Here is a 12805-nt window from a genome sequence, read left to right on the forward strand (position 1 = left end):
GGTGTGCGTTTAGCATCCTCCTGCACTGTGTTGTCTGAACAAACATTAAAAATGCCATTGAGAATGAACAGAGAACTAATGTTTGTCTTGTCTGAACAAACATTAACAATGCCATTGACAATGAACGGAGAATTTATACGCCCCTCACTTCAAATGGGTGTGATTTTTATAATACCCAGAAAACATTCAGCCTATCAAATATAGTTATAACTAGAACTGCACTCTGTCAAGTGCATACTTGCTTGTTGCACACTAGTAGGCCATAAATGGCCAACTAGTGCGCAAGCAGAGCGCGCAAGTACTTTCGACCGCTGTGAACTGTTAAATCTCAGTATCTCTGTGAAGGAACGTTTGAAATGTATAATCATTAGGTGTAACTATTTGCTACCTACCTACTTTATGCATATAAACACCTAGTATTATTAAGTATGGTTCAAGTTTCTATCTATATAAGAAATACAGTTTTATCGATGTAGATATATTCTGGATCCCTTTTTAGTTTTTTTTTTTTTTTTTTTTTTAAGATATTTTTTTGCGGCTTACGCCTTTTATTGATTTTTTAAGGGACAGATAGTAGGCTGACAGGAAACGGGAGAGAGATGGGGGGATGACATGCGGTAAAGGCCGTGTCGGGTTCGGGAGTCGAACCCGCGGCACACCGCGACTGGATCACCAGTCCGGTGCCCAGACCGTTACGCTACGGCCTGGGCCCCCTTTTTAGTTTTTTAAAGAAAAATAAATCATTGATATGTGATGAAAAAAAAGGTATATAAACTGAATTAAAATATGTTATACAGTATAATTATTCTGTAAACGGTGGAATCTCAATATCTCTGTGAAGGAACGTTTGAAATGTCTAATTATTAGGTGTAACTATTTGCTACCTATCTACTTTATGCATGTAAACGCCTAGTATTATTAAGTATGGTTCAGGTTTCTATCTATATAAGAAATACAGTTTTATCGATGTAGATATATTCTAGTACGTTCTATACGTATACTATATACATAATCAGTAAAAAATAAAATAGCAAATTTTGCCTGATCTGCTGGGACCAGAGTACGTGGTGTGTATATGTATGACTAGCTCTCAATGATGACGTAAGACATATGTATACATATACATATACTATATAGAGTGTGTAGTAAGTTGATTAGCGGTATACTGTGGTTACTTTGCGCCAAAAACCGTGACAGCCGTCCCGCCATTTGATGTTTATGCAAGAAAACAGTAAATCTGTGCCTGGTTTGCTGGGACCAGATTACACAAATGACCATATTTCTTACGTCATCATTGAGAGCTAGTCATACATATACACACTAGGTACTCTGGTCCCAGCAGATCAGGCACAATTTGCTATTTTATTTTTACTGATTATGTATATAGTATACGTATGACTAGCTCTCAATGATGACGTAAGACATACGTATACATATACTATACAGAGTATGTAGTTGTAAGTTGATTAGCGGTATACTGTGGTTACTTTGCGCCAAAAACCGTGACAGCCGTCCCGCCATTTGATTAGCTCTAAATGATGACGTAAGAAATATGGTCATTTGTGTAATCTGGTCCCAGCAAAACAGGCACAGATTTGATGTTTTTTTGCATAAACATCAAATGGCGGGACGGCTGTCACGGCGGAAGAGACCGGGCGCAATTATTACTTGCGCGCTCTGCTTGCGCAAGTAATAAAACAAGGTATGAAAGGACAGCAAATAAATGTGATATCAGCCTTTATTTACCAACTGGAAAAAAAACGATTTGATTGAATACACTGACCTTTGAAGGCCAAGCACTGCTGAGGGCTAGTTAAGTATCTAAATACAAGTTAAAACCTGTGGTCAATCTGTTCCCTTGACCACATCCAGGAATTCAAATGACTGGTGCATGTCATGACTATTGTGTCATTCCAGCTTGGGCAATGTAAGTTAAACACTTACTTCTATAAGAAATCCTATGTATGTTCAGTTGCATGTCTAAGTAGAGCATATTGATATTTAAATTAATATATATTTGAATTACAATGCTGCTGTGCTAATAATTATTTCCAATGACTGCTGACTTGATACTACAAGTAGATAAAATATTGAAGATTGCAAAAACATAAATATGTGTTCACTGTGAGCTGAGGTTTTGTCTATGGTCTTTTAAAAGACATTTATTGTCTTGGTAATGATTTACTGGTCTGACCTAAAGTGATGATCATAAGTGCAATGGGAATATAGGGAGGTGTGGGGTGGGGTGGGAGGTGTGGTCATAATTCACCTCCTTACTTTACATGGTATTTCCATTGCAGATGTCCTCTGCATCATGCAAACCAGGGACATAATTTTTCCAATCCTCTCTCACTGAGTGCACATAGAAACAGAAATATTTTCCTATACAGGTACAAGTTAGGGGTAGTGTAATTTCAAGATAATGCATGCACAATTCAAACTATTGCTGCCTGTGCCCATTAAATAAACACAATTGCTGCCTGTGCCCATTAAATAAAGTACAAAAAGGACATTCCTGTAAGTGCTGGCAATTTGTTTGACATATTAGTTGTAGGCCTGCACAGAGAAGCAGGTGGAGACATCACAGCAGGTAGCATTTTCTCTATTAGCGAGAAGTCGCTGATGCACTGGACCATTTCTCCATCAAGAAGGACGTGTTTTTAATAGATGCTTTAATTTAGATCCATTAGGACCCATGTTTGTATTTACAGTTGTTGGCAGTGTTGCTATAGCACAACCCTGCTATAGAACTTCCAGGCAAAGAAGTAAAGAAATGCTTTGCCACACTGAAGTGATGCAGCTGTGTGTTTTTAACAGCTTGTTAGCACTCTGATGCTTATTAAGGTCCACAGAGATTTGGTCCAGAGAGAGAGAGAGATAACACACACACACACACACACACACACACACACACACACACACACACACACACACACACACACACACACACACACACACACACACACACACACACACTTTTCAGGCCACGACCCCCAAAACTGATCTGAACTGGGGACCACACAAAATAATTATATTTGAACTGGGGACGGAATTGTAGTTGAGGCATTACATTTTGATGTTTGTGTTTACACAGACCCTCAAAGATGGACATATAGGATGAAAAAGAACATTTAGAAAACCATACATTTACACAACACTAATGATAGTGCTGTCAAACAGGTCCATGCCCCCTATATGAAAAAGTTCAATCTGCAACACAATTTCATGCTTCATCTCTCTCTCAGCTAAGGGGTCCTTGAAGACCCCTGCCATATAGGGTATAGTTAAACATTATATTTCACTTAGATTTAATCCTTAATATATTACTGTATGTATATCTTCATCTTCATATAATAACTTGTCAATGTGGATTGAAGGCCTTCATACAATTAACATGACAGAACAGATAATTATAGATCAATCAGGGACCTCCACCAGCAACAGACTTAAATCCAAAATGTTGACAAATTCATGGTAGTGTAAGTAGGCCTAAAAAGGTTATCTTTGAAAAACAAAGAAGGGTCCCGACTCCCGCACACTGTCAGAAACTTGCCAAAAATGTTGCTCTTTATTCAACGTTTCGGTCTATTCGACCTTCATCAGGACAGACAAAAGATTGGTATTTTTTTACTTTCTCACTTTGACCTTTGACGTCCTATTGAGTATTTCTACTTAGTAATTCTACATTGCAGTATTGATATTTTAACTTGAGTAATTGTTTACTTTCTACACCACTACATAACACCACTGCACCACATGTGACTACTCTCTTGCATGATGATTGTTAGCCAAAAACAGAAACAAATTGCAATATGCCTACTTAAAATACCAATTTATTTTAAATGCACTTTCATGGACACAAGGTTTTGACTTTTGAGACATTATAAGATAAACCAATGATATGAACAATGATATCTTCATTCCCCTTATCATACAAGTATACACGCATATTTCTATTATATAAATGGGAACCTGCTGTACAGCTTGTTTACGTTTGATTGTGTCGCCAGATATGAGAATAACATCATAATTAAATTTGCGGATGATACCACAGTGATCGGACTAATAACCGACGGTGATGAGAGGGCCTATAGGAGGGAGATAGAGGATCTAACTCTATAACAACAACCTCTCACTTAACACCAATAAGACCAAAGAAATCATTGTAGACTTTAGGAAGTCCAAAGGTATCCACACCCCCATTTCCATCAAAGGGTCATCTGTCGACATAGTTGAAAACTTTAAATTCCTGGGCATACATATCACAGACACATTCACATGGTCACTCAACATCCTCAAGAAGGCGCAGCAGCGACTGTACTTTCTGAGGCGCCTTAAAAAAAATTGGCTTAAGTAGGCTACAAAAGGACTAGTGAACTTTTATCGCTGTATAATTGAAAGTGTCTTAACTGGCTGTATCACAGTGTGGTACAGTAACACGACCGCTCAGGATTGCAATAGGTTGCAGAGGACCATTAAAACAGCAGCTAAAATCATCGGCACTACAGAATTACCCAGTCTCCTTAACATCTACAGTGTAGATGTTAAGGAGACTGGGTAATTCTACACCACTCGCTGTATAAAAAAAGCCCATAACATCATGGAAGACACCAGCCACCCCGCAAATACCCTGTTCAAACTACTCCCTTCCAAAAAACGCTACCAGAGCATCAAATCTCGATCGTACCACCCGTCTCAGTAACAGTTTTTACCCCCAGGCAGTCAGGCTGCTGAACAGCTGACCTTGAACTGTATTGCACTTCACTTCACTTCACTTCACTTGCACTTTTCTTTTCTTGTTTTTTGTCTTTTCTTGCACTATAGATGTTTGTTTATGTCCTGTGTGTATAAGACTGAGAGTGCTCTGAGCAAAATAAATTTCATTGTATGTATACTCTGTATCTATACAAATGACAAATAAACCAGCTGAACCTGAACCTGAAATGAAAACCAATTAAAATAAAATAGATATTTTACAGGCTTACTTCATTTTTTTCATTTTCATATGGATGCCAAGATATTGTGCAGACTGCAGATGTCTCATTTAATGGTAAAATACTGCCTCCTAGTGATTACATAATGTTTTACTTATTTCTTGATAGGCCTATCATTGCATTCTAGAAGGCTGATTATGTTTGATGTTTCCCTGTCTTATTTAAAGTTTGTCTTATTCATAACGTTTGTCTGGACATGATTTTCCGAATGTAAATCGTCGCAGTTTGTTTATTAGCAGAGTTCAATCTAGCGGTATTCAGGCCACGTATAAAGACCTCCATGTAAATTGTGTGAAGTCCACAAGATGGTAACATATTTCGGCAGCTCACCAATTTCACCATAATTTGTCATGCTGGAGTAACCGAGTGTGAGTGAGCGAGATGCCGAGATTTTGGTATATTGGAATTCGGCTTGAGACAACACAGTCCAGGAAGTAAGTGAGGCGAGCCCAGTGTCCATGACATCATGGAGTCCATGGACACTTTGAAAACCTAAAATATCTAAAAACACATATTACATAAAACCCCCAGGAGTGTGTCTTGTCTCCCAAACATAATTAAAATAAGATCTGGTTGCAAAAGGGGTGAAGTGTCCCTTTAATTAAGGTAACCCCTTAATACCTTAGAGTTTATCCACTAGATGGCAGCAGTGTCACTAGTTCTTGTCTCACCAGTGGGAGACAAGAACTAGTAGTAGGCTTTGGCAAAACTGCTGGGATCTTAAACAGGAGGACAAAAAGTGTTTTCTTGATACTTAGATTGTCATGGGTATAAATCGTCGAGATTTTATCCATCGATGGCAGAAGATGGTAAATTAACCATACTGTAAGCTAAATATTATATAACACATACGTCTTTAATTCGTCTCATAGATTTCACTCTATTTTTCTGCACTGTTTTCTCTTTCATTCTCTCACTCTATATGTCTCATAGATTTAACTCTATTTCTCTGCACTGTTTTCTCTTTTATTCTCTCACTCTATTATGTTTCTCCCCTAACTCAGTGATAAGGTGATAAGGTTGATCCCACTCCTCCCACTCTGGCCAAACATTTAAGAACAGTCAACGAGGGAGGTGCTGAGCTGACTCCATTAAAACGCCCTCTCTGTGGACACAGTCTGACTCACATTATTGTATTCTTGCCCTCATGTTGTTGTCCTCCTCTGCACGCACGCACGCACGTACACACACACACACACACACACACACACACACACACACACACACACACACACACACACACACACACACACACACACACACACACACACACACACACACACACACACACACACACACACACACACACACACACACACACACACACGCACACACACACACACACACACACACACACACGCAAGTGCAAAATGGGGTGACAAAAAGGAGTACATAGGCCTACTGTATAGTGGTTTTATGTTTGGGGGATTCCCTGGAATAAAAAGGAACCTCTGTTAGGCAATGTTATATGATGTTATATCAAATAATACCAGAAGCAAAAGCAAGCTCTATGAAATCTCTTTGAGTTGTGCATTAATATGAATATCTTCGCTAACTAATTACAAGATCACAATTCATCACAATGATGTGGGGATGTTGAGAGCTTGTAGATCTGCTATTATGGCATGACCAGAATAGGGATGCAAAAGTACATGTGGTTATCACAATTTATTTGACTATAGGAAACCAAGAAAAAGAAAATCAATGAGGTTAATCTTTAGGGGATATTTTTAGAACACATTTTGAGTCATATTGATGTACATGTAATACCAACTCGTCTCCACCATCTGTTTTGGTGAACTAGGGACTAGTTCTAAAAGATGGCATAAGTTTGTCAAGCAGCAAAGTTAGCAATTACTCATATAACAGAAAAATAGATAAAAACGAACCTGAGCAAAAGAAAACCTAATATTGTTTCTTATGCTTAGACTGGTGCAGTCCACCCCCTTCCACCCCTCACCCATTTTCTCTCTGACTGTCCTTCCTTTTCCTCAATTGATTTTCTATAATATCCAACACAATTGATATTCAACATGTAAAGTGCAGTATTGTCTTTCACTTTGGCATGGATGACAAGTATCAGCACATTCCATGTTCCAGATTCCATGTACTCGTTTTCCTTTGGCAATCACTGGACAACAGTCAACCAAATCATATTTCCTTTCCAAACTCTTCCAGTTTTTCTCAAAGTAAATGGCAGAAAATGCTCTGCTGCCTGGTTGGTAGTCTACAGTAAATGTTTTTGTACAGTTTATCACAATTGTTAACACACGTTTCTCAAAACAATAACAGCTTTTTCAAAACCACACACACAAAACTGAAAACATCACACACAAAATGCTAAACCCTTTTGCATGATGACGTTTTGCTATCAAATCTCTTACTGTATTACTGTATTACTCTGGAGAATGAGCCATTTCTCATTTTGTAAAATGACTAAGTGTAGGCCTACCCTTTTCATAGTCAAACATAAAACAGCAGACAAATAAGCAGCCAAAACAGTTTTATTTCATTTTTACTGTAGAATTTAATAATAACTAGAACTGCACTCTGTCGAGTGCATACTTGCTTGTTGCACACTAGTAGGCCATAAATGGCCAACTAGTGCGCAAGCAGAGCGCGCAAGTACTTTCGACCGCTGTAAACTGTCAAATCTCAGTATCTCTGTGAAGGAACGTTTGAAATGTATAATTATTAGATGTAACTATTTGCTATACCTACTTTATGCATATAAACAACTAGTATTATTAAGTATGGTTCAAGTTTCTATCTATATAAGAAATACAGTTTTATCGATGTAGATATATTCTGGATCCCTTTTTAGTTTTTTAAAGAAAAATAAATCATTGATATGTGATGAAAAAAATGTATATAAACTGAATTAAAATATATTATACAGTATAATTATTGTATTACTTATTGTAAATTATCAATTGTTTTCAATGTATTTCATCTTGGACTATAGTGATATTAATACTAAATCATGATCAGAGTAATATGTGTCTCTAACTTCAATTTCTGTAATAATACTTCACATTTGTTAAAATATACATGATCTAAAATACTTCCGTAATCTGTAGTTGGATTTGTATTTAATTGTTTAAAGCCTAATCTTGACATGTAGGTCTTTTTATACTTCTATCTTTCTCAGTATTATGGTCTTCATTGAAATCTCCTATTATCATAATTGCAGAAGTCGGAGATGATAGATACTTTACCATGTTTTCGAGAAATGTGTTTAATTTCGAAAGGTCTGTTTTAGGTGATCTGTACATAAGAATGATGTATAGATCTTTATCTTTTACATGTATACATACGTGTTCTACTTTTTCTAATATCCTGATTTCATTTTGAATTATTTCAATGGAAATATCTTCTTTTATAGCAAACATAACTCCCCCACCTATATCTTTTTCTCTGTCATTCCTGATTGTATTGTAATTCGTGTTCATTGTTTTTAATTTAAAAGTAATGTTATTATTTTTCTTTAAGTGTGTTTCAGTAAAAGCTATTAGATCCAACATTTCTAGTTGGGAATCTGAGTTTATATCTTCTAAATGTGTTAGATAACCTCTGACGTTTAATAATCAAATTTTTTATCTTGAGTTATCTTCCGTATATTTGGATTTTCAAGAGGTGATTGTCGTAATCGTATCATTTCTCTCTCTACATTCTTATCCACTTTGATCTTTTTAGGATTAAAGTCAAGTATATATATTATCCTTTTCACTCTACTGAATGCTACATAGGCTTGTCCCGGGTTAAAATGTGAGCCCTTCATAGATACGACAATCTCTTGTATAGTTAAACCTTGAACCTTATATGAATAGTTAATCCCCAAGCTAATGTCAACGGGAATTGAAACCTATTTGTTGATCCTGTTCTTCTGCCTCCATGGAAAATGATAGCTTCATGTCTGTAGATTGGAACTGCTTCTGGATAATTTTTATAGTTACTATTAGACTTCGCATTAAGACCAACATCTTTGTCTTGGAATTTAACGAGTATTACTGTAACATAGGTGCCGTTTTTCCCAAAGTCAATATACTCAACAAATCCTCTGATACCGTTGACTAATCCATCAGATACCATTACATTAGTAGTCAACATCACTTGTGCACCAATTGCTATACTGAGTGTAGTTGGTAAACCTCCTGTTTGTGATAGTTTCCTTTTTGTGCAATCCAGATCAAATAGTTGTGTGTCTTTATCTTTTCTACTATCTTCTGCCTTTATGACAGCCGTGACAGCCAACCCGCCATTTTATGCGTATGCAAGAAAAACAGCAAATCTGTGCCTGGTTTGTTGGGACCAGATTACACAAATGACCATATTTCTTACGTCATCATTGAGAGCTAGTCATACAAATACACACCACGTACTCTGGTCCCAGCAGATCAGGCACAATTTGCTATTTTATTTTTACTGGTTATGTATATAGTATACGTATGAGTAGCTCTAAATGATGACGTAAGACATACGTATATATATACATATTACTATATAGAGTATGTAGTTGTAAGTTGATTAGCGGTATACTGTGATTACTTTGCGCCAAAAACCGTGACAGCCAACCCGCCATTTGATGTTTATGCAAAAAACCATCAAATCTGTGCTTGTTTTGCTGGGACCAGATTACACAAATGACCATATTTCTTACGTCATCATTGAGAGCTAGTCATACATATACACACCACGTACTCTGGTCCCAGCAGATCAGGCACAATTTGCTATTTTATTTTTTACTGATTATGTATATAGTATACGTATGACTAGCTCTCAATGATGACGTAAGAAATATGGTCATTTGTGTAATCTGGTCCCAGCAAAACAGGCACAGATTTGATGGTTTTTTGCATAAACATCAAATGGCGGGTTGGCTGTCACGGCGAAAGAGACCGGGCAAAATTATTACTTGCGCGCTCTTCCTGCGCAAGTAATAATAATATCTCAAACTTATATAGCGCTTTTCTGAGTACCCAAAGACGCTTTACATGGGGGATCTTTACAGAGATAACAACACAAATAAAAACAACTTTATTAGAAAAAATAAATAATCACTAGAAGCTAAAAAACATTAAAAGACAGTGAAAAGGGTTAGCTAGGGAATTTACATTACAACAAGCCTCCTCCATGGCCTGGAGCAGTGGACTCGGCTCAGTTCCATTCATTTACCTCCAAGCTGAAAATAACTCCTCAACGCACTTGACTTGAGCAGCCCAGTGGAAGCTCACATTGTCCCAGACAGCAAATTACTCAAAAGACCTGAATGTTTAGAGATTTGAATATTTGTGTGTTGTTGGTTGATGCTTTCAGATTTTACATGAAAAGTGTGTGCATCAACTGAACATCGTGTGTAGTGTTTGAACAACAAGGTGATGTGTAATTGACATCAGAGTGTAAAGCTGGAAAGTCAGAGTCTAATGCAGAAAGGGAGTGTGAAGTAGTGCAAATTGTGTCGAGCGATTAGGTATACATGAAATGAAGGTTGTGCAAATTGTACCAAATGTTAGATTCTTGTGTGTTAACAATCGTGAAAAACTGTAAAGTATGAGGCTTGCTTGTGTGTGGCCCCTGTACTGTACATTCAAGCATCTGCTCTGGTTCAAACTGGATGACCTAATTTCCTTGGCACCTTGAGGCGTTGCTTCATATAATGAAGTGTAGAAAGCATTGCTGTTCACAGTTTTTGTTTTCCTTGTATATAATGTACATAAATAGATTATATGTTTACAGTAGGTATGTGAATTAACCAACTAAAATAGAATATCATAGATCTACAAGCTCACATCATGTTGCATGGTGTCACATTTTGAATAAAAGTAATTGAAAAAACTGTCCAAAATATTTGGGCAAGTACTATAGTACATGCAAACTTGTGTTACAGTAAGTGAGGATGTTGAGCAAGTTAGCAAAACAGATAAGAACTAGAAGTGAATGACGACAAGGAGAGAGAGAGAGAGGGAGAGAGAGAGAGAGAGAGAGAGAGAGAGAGAGAGAGAGAGAGAAAGAGAGAAGGGGCCAGGATGTGGGGTGATGGCTTTTATTATCACTCATGGTTTTCTGTAATATAGAACATGTGCCCTGAAGCAGTGTAGCCTTTACGGTTGATGAGTGTCCCATTCACCTCTGAAAAAGACATTCATTTTATTCCTTGAATGGACATGCTGTGGACACTGTCATGTTCGGCTTTTCAGCGGAGGCCAGACTGATACACATAACCATAGAATGGTGCTCTGGCACTGACGCCTTTGCCTCCCCACACATGTAGGTAGATAGAGTGCAACATTCCCTGCACAATGAACATGCACACATATACCAAGTCAACACTTTTGCCAGTGGCCAACGGGAAATTGAATGCATTACATGCTAAAGTGTAGTTTCATATTCATAAGTGACATCTCAGTTAGCTTGATGATGTTTCCATTTAATCCAATTTAATTACATTGTTCCTGCTATCTTAGAAAAAACGTTCATTTGACGTGAAAATGTTTCAGGACCACTGTATGTAAACACACAATAAACCACAATAAATATCATGAAACAATTTATTTATAACTGTGAAACAATTCATAACATGTCCACACACACTGATACCCCTTCTGTTCCTATACGTAGGATGGTGTGGAACCGACGGAACTGCTAACCTGGTTATAATGACACAAATATATCTGTCTGCCTGTTATTGATTCTTGTGAGTGCAGTTCTCACCCTGCAATGCAAGTTAGCAGGTTGTACTAGTAAGTATAATGTTGACCTAGTAATGAACATCTTGGTTCATCACATGGCTGCAGTCCATGTGTTAAGACTCAGTTTGAGTGATACTCTCTATGAAGCCTGTTGGGGATGCTCTCATTCATTTGAGTTCAATTGCAAAGAATTTCCGTAAAATAAAGTTGTACCAATTGGGGCCTCAGAGAACCAAGAATCCATACGGATACACGTGGAGTCGAGATACAGTATCGGTTTCACGTGGTCAGAACGAATGGGAAAACGGCAGACATGATCATTACAGACATGGATACACTAGTACAATTATCTACTGTGTAATAGTAACCCTCGCTCAAATATTAAGTAGTTGCACATTGACATTATTCACAATTTTCCTTCATCCAGAGGACACAGCTCCTTTCCGTTTAATATATAGACCAACATGGCGCACATGTTATCCATGCAATAGGTCAATAAATCACAGACAAATTTTACCAGAGCAAAATAAGAGCAATAAACCATCTCGTATTTTCTAGACCATGTTTGGTCAGTTTGATGTATGTTGTTTGTAATTGTTTCAGGAAAGGGGCCATTATTCTCTGTTGTAATTCCATCAAAGTAAGGTCATCCACCAAGTGGGGAAGAGTGCGTCATCATCAGTTTGGTGAAAAGGTCAAAACAACAGTCGTAAAGGTTAACAGAATAACTATAGGCTATCCTCTTTTGTTGTGTTTGTAGTGATTTATCAAGTAACCGTTTGACATAGAATACTTTGTCATACAACGAAAATTACAGAAAAAATCTACAAGTACAAGCATCTGCTTTCTTTTGCCTTTTTTTGTAAAGTAAATCTCTTTTCTTTGAGAACTTTAGATTTTTGTTTTATCTTTGACAATCTGCCCAAAATAGGGACACCAGGTTGCAAGTGGTGAATATTGTCTAAATCATCAGATATATATCCACTGTAACCACACCTTCCAGTGTTTTGAGAATATCAAAACTTTTTTTGTGAGTATCTACTACCACCAACCAGTGGTACCAGTCAGTGGTGATGGGAATGGGAGTGCTCTCCATGGTGCTGAACCAACCATTGACTGTGG

This window comes from Protomyctophum parallelum, assembly GCF_964188405.1.
Source record: "Protomyctophum parallelum genome assembly, chromosome: 4".
In the NCBI taxonomy this organism is placed as follows: domain Eukaryota; kingdom Metazoa; phylum Chordata; class Actinopteri; order Myctophiformes; family Myctophidae; genus Protomyctophum; species Protomyctophum parallelum.